The sequence below is a fragment of the Geospiza fortis genome, unplaced genomic scaffold (assembly GCF_000277835.1).
Source record: "Geospiza fortis unplaced genomic scaffold, GeoFor_1.0 scaffold1, whole genome shotgun sequence".
Classification (NCBI taxonomy): domain Eukaryota; kingdom Metazoa; phylum Chordata; class Aves; order Passeriformes; family Thraupidae; genus Geospiza; species Geospiza fortis.
In genome coordinates this window covers 79,158-92,878 of record NW_005054320.1, presented here as the reverse complement: position 1 = coordinate 92,878, position 13,721 = coordinate 79,158, and the positions used below count along the sequence as shown (strand labels likewise).

At 37.6% G+C, this 13,721-nt stretch overlaps 1 long non-coding RNA gene across 1 annotated transcript; it reads left to right on the top strand.

Annotated features, from left to right (window-relative positions):
* Nucleotides 1-4,137: 4,137 nt before the first annotated feature.
* On the top strand, nucleotides 4,138-12,360 carry LOC115947820. Its single transcript, XR_004081675.1, has 3 exons — nucleotides 4,138-4,151; nucleotides 6,764-6,867; nucleotides 12,303-12,360. It is a non-coding gene; the product is annotated as an uncharacterized LOC115947820 (long non-coding RNA).
* Nucleotides 12,361-13,721: the final 1,361 nt, after the last annotated feature.

The window sequence follows — 13,721 nt, the reverse complement described above, 5'->3', positions numbered from 1 at the left end:
TTTATTGCATGTGAATATTATTCTCTTAAAGAGAAGAGACAATGACATAAATACTACCCTTAACTGTTTTCTCAGAAAGCAGATCTTAACAAGGCAAATTGCTTTTCCTTATTTGCCACATAAGCAGTTTGGGTAAAGCTTTCCGTTAACTGTCTCTTCAGTCTGATCAAACTCAAGGGTATTTAAGTGAGTGATGTTTCTAAATCAACATCAACATTTATATTGTTTTGAAAAGAGCTCTCAATAATGACCCTTCTTACTCAAAGGCTGGCTCACTGTCTGCTGTTTGAGGAGGGAAAATCAAATGGATATAATGTGCTATGTCTGACCTTTGTGCACCAGAAAAGAGTAAGAAAGTAGTAGTGATAGAGTAGTATAAAGTCTTATACTTTCACAAGAATTTATTTGTGTTTCTGGCAAAAACAAGAGAGAGTGGGTCTGTGTTCCTGTGAAAACTCCTGGGGAGCAGAAGTCTTAAAAATAATTCAATCTCTCCATAGATGAGACTCAGCATCCTTGAAGTTCATATGCTGGTATGTTTAAATGCCTGTGAGTAAGTAGTGGCCACCAACAACAGCTGTTGGATATTTTCTCGTACAGTCAAAGCTCAAGTAAGAAACCCAAGAAATTTTCAGCAAGTACTCTCCATCTGTAAATGCAGATTTGCATCTGCTGAGGAGAGATGTGACACCAGCACAACAATAAAAAAGAAGGGCAAACATCTTGATGCTATAAAAAAATAAAACCCTCAAAAAATTTCAGGTGTGTTAGGGGAAAAAATTATAAGCCAGAAACCCTAAAATAAACATCATATTTCTGTAAAAGAGTTACCAAGGGTAAGAAACTGTGACTGAAGAAGAACAATTTCTTATTAGCTGTTCTTTTTCTGTCCTGCTTCATGTCACATGTTACAATACACAATGCATGGATCTAAATTTCAGATGCACTTTATATGTGTTTTGTGTTGCCTTTGGTAACTTTCCCACTCCAAATATATAACTCCATAACAAGGGTCTTGATAAACTCTTTCGAGAAAGGACTGTGGATAGCAGCAAGTGTGATCTGGGGTGTTCCATAAAATTTTGTTATAATAACAGTTCATGATGACAGCACTGAGAGTCAAAAAAGATAAGGAATATTGTATGAGTTCCATTTGGAGCTAATAGATTCCTGGAAGTGTGCTGTAGTCATCTTCATTGGTTTTGGTTTGTTTTTGCTTCTGTTGTTTCAATTTTGGTTTGATTTGGGATTTTTTTGATTTTTTTTTTTTTGGTAAGAGAAAAAGGTTTCTGTTGTTGAAAAAGTGAATTGTCTCTCTCAGCTGTTTAGTCATTTCTCCTTGAGGTAATGAAGTAGTGCAGCAGCTTCAAGTATTCCAGATATCCTTATCTTAGTTAATGTTTTACAGATTTTGAGAATTTGGCAGTGAATGCCAAATAGCAGTTAGAGTGTATCACAAATTTTAGAAGAACCTTCCAAGACAGCACCCCTGTGAGAAGGACAGTGCTTTGAACTGATCTCTAGTCATGCACTTGATTTCTTATTTGCAGTCATTCAATGAGTGTATGGTAGAGAACAGATCTGAACCCAGTTCTTTAGGCTGCAAGGTTACAACAACAAAGTAGTTCAGGCATTCTGCTGCAGGTTTGTAGCTGATATCCATCGGTTGGTATCTGGGTGATCAGCTAATTTTGCTACCTTTTTCAAGGGTAGTCCTTGAAAAGATCTCCACAGAAACAGTAGTCAGCAGCATATATTTCAGAACTATTAATCACATGTCTTGAAATGAAAACTATTAGCAGATTTCTCTGTGTTTTTATTTTCCTGAGCAAAAACTCATTACAAATGCCACTCTTCTCATCCTTTCTTTTGTGAGGCTAGACATCTTGAGAACAATTCTTTCAGTCATGATTTCTCAAAGAAATTAAACATCAAGAGTAAGAAGGTTTATTTTCTATTCGTGGAAAACTAGTGCATGGGGTATGCTTTTAATTATTTTAGGTAGTCCCTAATGCTGAAGTGCCAAAGAACCAATCACGGATTATGTTTCTTCATGTTGTGGAGATGCCACTCACTTTTAAATAACTTTTAAAATACTGAGGCTGAATTGATGGAATGATTTGGTGCCTTCTGTGGTGCAAAAAGTACACAAGCTCCCATTTTAATGGTGATAGCTTTAGCATGATCTAAAAATATCATTTATGTGCAGACCTTTTAATGTGCGGTAACAATGAAGTATCATTTATGATGCCATGTAGTCACCACTTTTTATAGTGTTCAGTTCCTTAATTTTCTCTTTGCCTATGTTTAGCATTGTTAAAATACATCCAGCAAAAGTCGTGCTAAGTGGCTCAGGCTAATACAACAGAAGTCAGCCAGATCTACTACATTTTGAAAAGAATTTGTGTAGATGCTATGTAGACATTGAGGGGTGTTTTTTGCCCTTCGCTTGCCTTTGGCGCTGTGTTTTTTTAATGTCTTTACATAGGATGCAAGAACATTTGTTTTAGCTTGTGCCTTACACAAGTGACAGAAATTCTTGGGGTTTTTCCCCTTACCTTGACAGTTCTGATTTTACAAACATTTTGAAGTTCTCCATGATTTCTCTCAATTTCTTCTCTCATTGCCTTTGCCTGAATCAGCCCAGCGTGTTATCCTAGTTATGGTGTTCCAGGCATCTAAAAGAGGCAAGATTTGGGAAGAGAGATCGGTGTGCTTCCTCCTCCCCAGCTTTACTTCTGCAGCAGTAAACATGTATTTACATCACTAGTGACTTTCCTAGCAGGACTGTGACCTGAAACTATAAGCTTTTCTTCCATAGTTTTGTCTGAACTGAAGCAGACCTTAGAAAATAATAGCCTTCTTTGTGTGTGTTTGAAAAATTAATATTTTTCTCTAAGACCTTTAATTTTTTCAATGTCTTAAACTTTGGGGCAATGGAGAGCCCAGCTCTCCATACATAAAAAATTTGAGTGCTGAGCTGCCAGGCAGTTGGCATGGCTTCATTGGGCTAATGGGATCATTTCTTCAGCAGACTCAGCAGGAGCATGGTCTGTTATTACAGCAAGCAAATAACACCTCTGGAGGTGAAAAATAACATGGAAATGGTGCTACTTTTTTAATAAAAAGGAATATGGAGGCCTGGTCATGAAAATGAAATTAAGTACGGAGACAGTAACAATGTTTTGTTGTGGAAAATAAATGGGACAGCATTATGGCAATACTCAGGCATTTTTCAGTGAGGTTGGATGAACAGTAGAGAAAGCATTAAAAATAGATAAATAAATCTACTGCCTATGTTAGCCAGGATTTTTTGACAAGAACTACCTAGAGGATAAAAAAAGGTAAGTTCAACTCTTAAAAAGGAGGAAGCCACACTGGAAAGAGGGAGTGTTTTAATTAGTGATCAATCTTTGTATTTATTTTGGTGGTACTTTTGTGTCTTCTGGTCCATAAGGGTAGTTTTTCAAATAGTTTTTTAAAGCACCATCCTCCAGCGATGATTTAGAGGAAAGTTCCAAAATGCTGGGATTTTTTTTTCTTTAGAGAGCATGTCAGATATGTCAATAAATCCTGACTCTCAATTCTTAGAAGGAATTTCTTAGAAATCTTGAGCTGAGAAGAAGAAATAGACTAAACAGAAAGGCCATACCTGGTGACCAAAAGAAGCTGTGAAAAAATAAAAAGAATTGAGGCTGTGAAAGACAAAACTGTGGAAAATCTGTGGCAGCTGCTGGTGTTCCCTGTGCACAGTCTCCATGCTAATCTCCCATGCTTTGTTGCAGGTTTCAGCAGGGAGCAGCAGTGAGCACAAAGACAGGAAGAAAAGGGAGCTCAATCTTTCTTTGGTCCTGGAGCAGAGCACCCTGAAAATGGGTGAAGAGCTCCCTGAAGCCACACTCAGTAGGCAGGAAACACAACCTTGTCCTTCGTAGTCGTCGAAGAACTGCAACCAGGAAATGGCTAACAAAGCAACATAAGCAGGGCAGAGGAACAAGTCTGACTCTGTCTCTCCCAGCAACCCATGCTTGTTTCCAATTTGTTTTTCACTACGACTCTTTTCACACTGACAGCAGTTCCTGCTGATTTAGTAACTCTGCAGGACAGCCATGCCTTGGACCTACCTATCTATCATTAAATCCCTCCAAACGGTAAATTTTCATGCAACATAGCCCCAGTAGTCCATTATAGGTCTTGTTTCTAATCAAGCACAGTGAGTGTTTACTTCTGTTAGATTCAGCTCTAGAGAAAATGCTCAATTGAAGCTTCCTTGCAAGGATCTGAGAAACTTACTACAAGGAAAATTTACAAAATCCTCTAAATTTACACAAAGCTTGTGGAAGTCACCTAGGACACTTCAGTCTAACAACTCTGTGATGGTTGTGTCTGCTTATTATGCGCTTCATAGTCACTATATAATAGAGTTTTCACTTTGAGATCTGCAAATAAACTTATTTACATGTTAAACATTTCATCCTTTCAGGATGGCAATCACTGGAAGACTAGGTAGTTATTATTGTGTGTTGACCCACAGATGAGAACATTTCTTCAAGCTGAGAAGGCAGTTGCAAATCACTTGCCTTCTTTTTTTCTCTAGACTCAGGTGAACAGATTTGCATTATTGTTGCACTCTTGGATATTTTAATTTTCAAACCAATGCACTTGAAAGTTTAAATAACCTTTTTGGTCATGGTGGGAATTGACTTAGATTGTGGGGTTTCTAATAAGTTAAGTTCAAATCACACTGGCAGGCAAGTCTGTTTAAGCATAGCCATCTGTGACAAAAAAAAACCCTTGGCAGTCACTGCCACCTAAGGAAGAAAACATGGTCCAAAATATCACCTTAATATGGCCCTCTTTTTTTTCCCCTTGTCTCCAAAGTGTATAAAAGTTGCCGCATAAGAATATAGGTCACTTATGCATGTCTTTTAAAAGTGATCCTTAATCTTTTAACACATCATTTACACAGAACTGCTTCTGAAGTAAATCCTTCTATACCTAATTGGTGGACAGATTCCCACTCCTGCTGGGACCTGATCCAGCTCTCTCAGATGTCAGCACAGAGATTCTGACTAAGTGTACAAGCTGAAGCAATCCATTATTTAGCAGCTGAGTTGTTAATACAGGCCTTTGATGGAAAGACCGATCATTGGCCCTATCAGGTACATATGTAAAATGTTGCTGAGTCTTGTCGTGGAGGTCTGACTAAAAGGGCTCTGCTAAAGCTTCTGATTTGTGTGAAATGCAGCCCAGCCAAAAGAAGATATTGGAATTTCAAACCCCAGACAAATGGCACAGTGTGGTCCTGGGTTTTCTGGGTGTTCAGCCTATGTCAGATATATTCAGGTCTAACACATATAAATACTGGTGGCACAGCTTCTGTAAGAGCTTTAAGTCTTTAGGAAGACTTGCTTCCAGTCCTCTTTGTTTGTGATAAATTACAAGTGTTGGCATGCTGTTCCCTGTGTGATGTATGAACAGACCTGATTTTTATCTTGATCTGGTTGTCGGTTTTTTATCCGGATTAAGTTTACTGCTGTTTAGATGCACATTTTCTTGCATCCTTTGTAGCTGCGGAGTCCAGGAGTAAATTTTTCAGTGTTTAACCTTGACCTTATTTCTGTCTTTTCAAGTTAATGTTGTTTGGCCAGTGCTCTTTCCCTGCCCACTGGTTGTAATCTGCCTGCTGGCTGCGGGGTGAGGTGCAGATTGTACCTGTCATATACACAGCTGGATTTCATAAATGATTCACACCTATTTTCAAACAAGCGCACTTTTCATAAAACTCCTTGTAGTAGGTGTTTTATAAACTCAGCAAGCCCAACGAGTCCAACTATATAAATCAGAAAAGACCAAGGCTCTGAGGGTTTTTTTCTATTATGACCTTGCCCGTCCTTAAACCTAGATTTCAATCAGAAAACCTGCCTTTCCAGCTCGAACTTCTGAAACTGGATCACAAACTCATGGCTTTTCTCTTCCTTGTCTCATGTTTTCCCAGTGGATCTACTGTCACAAGTAATTCTTCCTCTGTGCCTTTATTTTTGTATCCCACTGAGCTTGACTAAGGGCTCTTTTAAGGAATTCTTTTGCTTGAGGTATATAAATTTAAATATTTGGGTTCTATCTAGCAGTGTTAGCACTTCTCCTACTTCTTCTTCCAATTGTGATAAGTGCTTATTTATAATAACTGCTTAAGAATAATAAAGTAATTGTTTCTGCTAGGCAGTTTTCCAATCAGAGTTGTAAAAAACTCTGAATTTACCATTTTTTGAGTAAATTCAGAACTTATCCATGTATTTGTGTGAATTTTGTAAACATTTAAGCTGAAAATAGATATCTAAATTCAACTGCTGAGCCCAGTAGAAAGCAGCACACATAAAACTTGAAAGGTACACTAGGTCTGGGGAGCGATATTAAAGTGTGGGTGACATTTTGGAAAATGCTGAGCAAAAATTTATTGGGATAAAGACATACAACAAAGACTGCTGGCTTGAAGAAAGTGTATGTTCAAGAGTTTTGGTATTAACATAGTGGAATCTTTAGCTCCTGCCCTGAGAAGTTACTTTTCATTGCTTAAAGTCTTAAGGTGGCTGCCTGCTAAGAAGTGTCAAAAAATGAGTCGCTGCAGGTTTCCTGCTTTGAATTGGAAAGCACTCTGGATCAGAAAGGATTGCAGGAACCTAAGCCTTTCAGTTTCTTCAGCATTAAGCAAGTTAGCTGATGTCTTCTAGATGACCTCTGAAAGTCACTTGTAATTCTTCAGCAGGCTGGAGCCCCTGCTGCAATGCCACCGCAGCTCGTGCCACATTGTGATCTGAGTCTCCTGGAACAATAACCATCCAGAGCCACCCTTGCTGCAGATGCTAGGTAAATATTACAATACTTTTTGAGGGACCAAAAAATCATTGTTGCTGAAAATAAACTACAATAACTACAATTCTTCTGTTCTAAATATGTGGAATAGTGATAATATTCACTTTTCCCATAATTTTTGGAGTTGTATCAGTTTTTAGCATAGTATTAATTTCACTTGCATGTTCCTTCTTTGTTCAATCACTTGTTAAATATTAAGCCCATTATCTTGGTTCTCAGTCATATTTAATGGACTTTTCTGTGATTTGTTCTACTTTAAGTACCTATTGCCAGTTCTCTTTTTTTATGTATCATATTTAATTTTCCCCTTTTTTACTTCATTTTACTATGAAATCAGATTCTCTTCAGATCTTATAATGTGCTGCTGCATTCTTACATTTGTTACAGATTGAGAAAGAGATATTAGAATGAAATTAGGTCTAATCAACTCTATATATTACTTCCTTCACCCAAGAGTTTGAAGCTTTGTTTAGTTGGTCTTTACCTGTTCTTTTTTTTTCCTCTAGCAATGTGTGCTATTTCAAAATCCTTTTATTTAGTGGGGAGAGGCAAAAAATATCAATCCAACTGATTCTTGATTGCCTTTAAATCATAAATTGTTTTTGTAGCTTGCTCAGTAGTGGAAATGTCACAGACTCACTTTCATTGTTCACATCAGCTAAACTCTATTTGCTTTCCACATTCTTCAGCTCCTCCCAAAACATGTCAACTCAGAAGAGTCTGTGCTAAATTCTGTCATTACTCTTCAATAACTCGAACACTCAGGTTTGAGATCCTGGCTTTTACATCTCTTTTTCTTCATTCACTGATTCCATAAGAATCAAAGATGAAAAAGGGGTGGCGCATGCTATAAATATCCAATTTTTAAGTCTTGTTTCTTTGCATCCATAAAAATTGCCATCTTCATCCATTCTTGGCTCTTTCAAGATTGGCATCCTTTGAGCAAAGTTCCTCCCACACCTGATGTTCCTTCTGGTTTGGGATCCAAGTCTGCACTTCAGACTGTGTTTGTTAAGAAAATTCCTTCACACAGACAAGTGGCAAGTAAAACACTCTATATGCAGGACCAAGATACTCACAATTGTGTCTACCTTTCAAGGAGTCTGACTCCACATTCCCTGCCCACTGATGTAAATGTTTTCTTTTTAGCATAACTTAAGTTGTTTAATTACAGCGTGAAAACATTAGGCACATGTTCAATTTCCAGTTATTATCAGTGTCATTTCTTGTTTGGTTTATGTGTCACAAAGGTTCTTTTTTTAAAAAATATCATTTTGTTTTGACATTCCAGGTTCTGCATATTTTGAGCTGTGCTGTTACCAGTGCTCTGTGGGGGTTTGGTCTCTGGGAACCCTCTGGACTAAATAAATGCCTCATCATTCACATTTTATATCCAACATATTCTTGAACACTTCATTGTTTCAGGTCCAATATTTTGTTCTGCCTACTTTCAGACTCAGAGAGAGTCATTCTGACTAACTATAAGAATCTTTCAGGTAGCATGAAAAACTTGTGCTATTCATACTCCTGCTGTGCTGCGCTGCCACATTCCTTTGTGCTTTTCTTAGTAAATGCTAAACACTAGTTATTTATTAAGAACTTTTGCTGCAACATCTTTCACTTATTTCTGCCCTGTCAACATGGTCTCAAGGTGTAGGAAATACTTATCTGAACTCATCTGAACAATAACCAGAATTTCTGCCTCTGAGCTACTCTGTGGTCCCATAAGGCATAGATCGATAAATAGATAGATAGATAATAGATATCTAAAACCAGCATTCATTGAAATTGCTTATTTGACTCATGCTTACTGTTCTGAGATTAAAGATATTAATCTTTTGCTAAAAGCACAGCTACATTACTATATTTTTTTCAAAGTTTTTTTTAATCTCCCTGCTATTCCTCCAGCTCAAAGTGAATTTCACATTGGCCAATCTTTTCTTTAGTTTTTGTCATCCACAAAAGAAGTACACCAAAAGGGTGAGCAAATGCTTGCTCACTTCATGGTCCTTGAATAAACAATATCTGTTGCTTCATCAAAAACACCAGAGTAGCAGCATCCTTCTGAAGTGACAAATGTTGACTTTTATGCTAGTCAGTCACTATAACAAAAGGCAGAAATGAACTCTTTAAAATTCCTGGGAGTTTCAAAAACAAGCTGCTGCTTCAAACAGGGCAAGTTGATTGACTTCCATTACTTTAGTATGTATCTGATACTACCTGATCTTGAGCAGGAGTACAAGCGCAGATCGGGACACTTGTGGCAAATCTGTTCCAGGGTCTACACAGACCCTCAGTTGCTCCAGTTCATTACACCGACTAATTATACCCCTTCCAATCATTTCTTATTGCTTCAGGAGGTGGAGCTGTAACACGTTCAGATTTTCCTTTGGCCAACATGTGCCATTGCTGGTGCACTGAGCACAGCACCTGCCTCCCAGCACTGCACATATCTATCCCTTTAATTCAGATTGGCATTTTGCATCATATTTAAATTGCACATTAAAAGTAAATTCCAGTTCTGCGCTCATTCTGCTAGTTGGGAAAAGCAATCAGTCTCTGTTTCTAATATGCAGTCATCAGCTCTTTGATGGCTGTTTTCTACTGTTCAAAAGAACACAAAACATGTCTAAGCTCAATTTTGATATTTTGGGTTTGGGGGAAAAATAATCTCTAGCACAGTACATTTTTCTTATTTTTCCAGTTGCTGGTTTGAAACAGACTCTTTGGAGCAGTTGAGAATTCATGAAATCCTCTCATTAATTTTTTTTCAATTTTAGAATCATGTCAAATCCTCTGACAATTGTTAGTTTTCATGTTCTCAAGCAGTTTACTCTTTGTATTGCCAATGAAAGCTCTTTAAATAATAGTACACCATTGTATAAATGGACATTCTGATAATTTTTGCAAAATTGCTCTTAAAAATTCAGTGCTAGTGAAAAAAAGAAGAGCCTGGTAATGAGACTAATTCACTCTTCAAATGTTACAGCATCATTTGAACATTGTCACATCATCTCAAATAATTCTTAATTCTAAAAACCCTTTTCCATTTCAATTTTCTCTGGAAAGCTTTCTGCAAAAGCAATGAGAGTATCCAAATTAATTTTAAAGATCACAAAACTGCTATTTCCTTTTAGAAGAAGAGCTGTCTTCTACAGATCTCCTGTATGCAAAATTATCTTAATGGTATCTTCTTTCATCTTAGTATTCTCCCTTGAGCACTTTGAGTGCTTTCTAGTTCTCTTTGGTTGCAGCTCAATATTTCAAGCAGTCATCAGAAACATTACAGATTTTGGCTTCTCTCCTTTGAGATCTAAGAGCGTCTCTGATGGGGGCTGGCTGTTCACATCTTTTCTCAGTGCAGCGTATAACCCATCAGTTCCTACCATTTTTCTCTACATTTTCTTTTTCTAGGATTTTCTGAGGTCCATGAGTTTTTCTGCCACTTCATTGTCTTGCCCATGGACTCCCCCATCCCTCGATGTACGGAGGGGCTGCTGCAGTGAATGTCTCCAGCCTTGGCCCTTCATCCTTGTCCTGTCTCTTGGGCACACTGCACTTCCCAGGGCCAGGAGGAATTTAAGGGGGTCAGAGGGATGGAGAAAGGAGGATTCATTTGCAGATTTAGTATCTCTCTTGGCTAGCCTTTGTTGCCAACTCCAGGGTTTATATGCCCAGCAGAGCTCAGCAGTTTGTACATTGACATATACATTGATTAAGGTGTGCATGCCCTACAAACCTCTAGTATAAACAAGGACTAGAAAAGAACCAATCTTTCATAAAATACCTGCTTTTTCTTGTTAGCTCTTGTACAAGATTTTTCATTATCTCTAACAGCAATTATACATTCATTGTCAGCTTGAAATATAGCTGTCCTATTTAGAAAATGTAATTATTGACACTGGTGTTATCCGAGACACTTTGTTTGATCAGCTGAGTTGTCAGGTTGAGTTAGCAAATCCATTTGTATGAATCACAGAGAAGCTTGCAGCCCTGGTGTATCAGTTTACAATATTTATTGGTACATGTGCTGGATAGTCTGGATGAAGAAATTATGATTCCTTTGACACAGTCCTATGCAATTCATCATACACAAATACTTTTGAAAATCCCTGTGAAAATAGTACCACAGAGATGAGAAAAAACTTGTGGATTTTATGTTGGAGTTGGGTGGCAGACCACATTTTGAGAAACTTGCTTAACATTATAGCTGTGCATTGTAGAGCCATGTGTTATTGCTTTGTCAGAAGGTAAATTGGTCAAAACTGTGATAAACCATTACACAGGCCTTAATGTATTAAGAAACATTGCATGTGCTTGCAAGTATCTTGAGGTGCCTGTAAAACCCACCCTTTGAAGAAAAACGATTTAAAGATTTGCTGTACTTCTTCATAACATGCATCCCTTCACCTCAATCATCAATAAAAAGGCTGCAGTAAATGAAGTTAAAATGCAGAAATGTAGCTGAATATTGATATGCAGTATCAACCTGCTGGCACTGTTTTGTTGCATTGTGTGCACTCTCACATTGCTATCTAGTACGTGCTTGTGGTTTACAAGGTGAGCTAAGCTTAACTAACATTAAAACTCAGTAACATTTTCTTGAGAATCTTTACACTTCATTCATAGATCTCTATACTTCCACACTGTTTAAAAACAGCATCAACAGTGATAAGTTATCACTGTTTAGGGATACCTTCTTTTAGAGAAGAATCTTGCTTATCAAGTGAGACTGTAGTGATTGTTCTTGGAACTGGTAAGTGCAAAAGGACAGGAGAAAGGTTCAATGTAAAGCACAAACAGGAAAATGAAGATTTACAAAATATATCAGTTTGTTAATGCATAGAGTTCTTCTGTATGTTTTCTGTTAAAAAGATAAAAGCAAACTTTTCACTTTCATCAACTGATTTCTCCATGGCAATGGGTCTGAATTTTCCTAGCTGCAATGAACAACTGCTTTTCCTATGGAAGCACATTTATTTTTTTTTCTCTTTCCCCATCACTTCTCTCATCCTTAAAAAAATAACCAAACACACAAACAAAAAATCCCAACAAACCAAAACCATAACAAAACCCAAAAGTACCTTTCTTTGAAATGTGTGTATCTATCTATAGATATATATATATGCATATGCACATGTGTGTAAATTACAAATAAAAAAACATGTTATTACTTCATAATTGTAGAAAAGAATTGAATTCCAGGTTTCTTAGAAGAAATAATTGGAAAACAATAATTCTCAAGGAACCAAAACAAGGTCATGAAATCCCTTCTCTGGCAGGCAGCCATCTTTTCATCGGTACATACCCAAGTCCGCCATCCCATTCCCCTGCACTTCCCCTCTTGCTTTTGTAAAAAACATTCATCAGTCAGCATGCTCCTAAGGAATACTTTGGGTTTACTGAAAAATGTTTTATGATTGTTGTAGGTTGCATTATTTGATACTCCTCCTGCTCTAGGTCTGCAAGCGAACTGCACTTTCTCTCTCGGACTGGGGCTGTTGTGAGATATCCTGAAACGTGAGTGGGCAAACACACTGCTCAGAAACATCTGGCTGATTGTTGTTGGATTTGTGCATATGGCTGGGGCGGGCAGGGGTGGCGGTGCCACTCTGCCACCTGCAGTGCCTGTAGCCACACAGCACCAGGCAGCTCACAAGGAACAGGGGCCTCCAGGCAGTTCAGCCGTGCTCCTGGTGGCTGTGCATGCCTGGAGGTGAACAAGCACTCAGCATCTCAGAGATGCAAAACTAATGACTTTTAAATCTAATATGGCCAAGTTTTCATGCCAATTATCAAATGAATGTTCCTATTTCCTGTAAAGATGTGCTTTATAATACTCACAGCTACACTTTAACAGACTATGTAGTGCAGGCTGTCTGGGCAAACAGGCTGTAAAAGAAGCTAAGTGCCAATTAAAGCTTTGGGAAGCAGCTCTTTTGCACAAACCCAGCAGGGCACTGTAGCATACAAAATATTGCTTATACACATCCTGAATTTCTGCCTTTCATTTCTAATACACTGCAGCAACACCTGGCTTACAGGACCTAGGATATTCCTGTGGAAAATCAACAATGGCAGGCTTTTGGAAAAACGCTATGTTTATTTTTAATTTAATTGTTCCAAACCATATCAAGAACAAGCTGAAGGAAAGAGTCTTGACATTATCCTTCTGGAAGACTTAAATGATAGAGAAGATCAACAGAGCAGTTTTCTCTTAATTACATATTTACTGTTACCAAGCTGCAAGTATTTAGTAGCTTAGGGATCAAATTCTGTCAATCCTCCAAGGCAAGATCTTAAGCAATTGGGCTGATTATAATTCCCTAAGTTTACATGTACTGAATTTCTTATACTTCCTTATGTTTAAATCAGTTGTATTGTGGGAGAAAACAAATAAATGTTTTTTTCCATTTACTTCTTTCTACAGTCTCCTGTCTCTATATGTACACTCTGTAGTTTCTCTAGAGATGATAACAGCACGCCTTTTTTCCTCTGCAAACATAGACAACTTTGGTGAATTAATAGAAACATGGAAAAGGAGGACCAGCAGTAGATGCAGGTAGGTAAACAATTGCTAATGATGGGACTAAATCACTTTCTAAATTATTTTTTCAGAGCATTCACACTTTTCAGTATTTGGAAGGAGTCTGCCATTTCTACCCATGTTTTACAGTTTATTTTATATTTACTTGTCAAAGCCATTGGTTTTATTTTTTCAATTTTTTTTTTCATCTTCTCATCTCAAAGGACCGTTTTTGCTTTTTCTTTTTTTCTTTGTGGAGAGAAAATTCCTTCAAGAGGCCAATGTCAATGTATCCTGCTGTTACTTTCAGCTCCATCTCTAT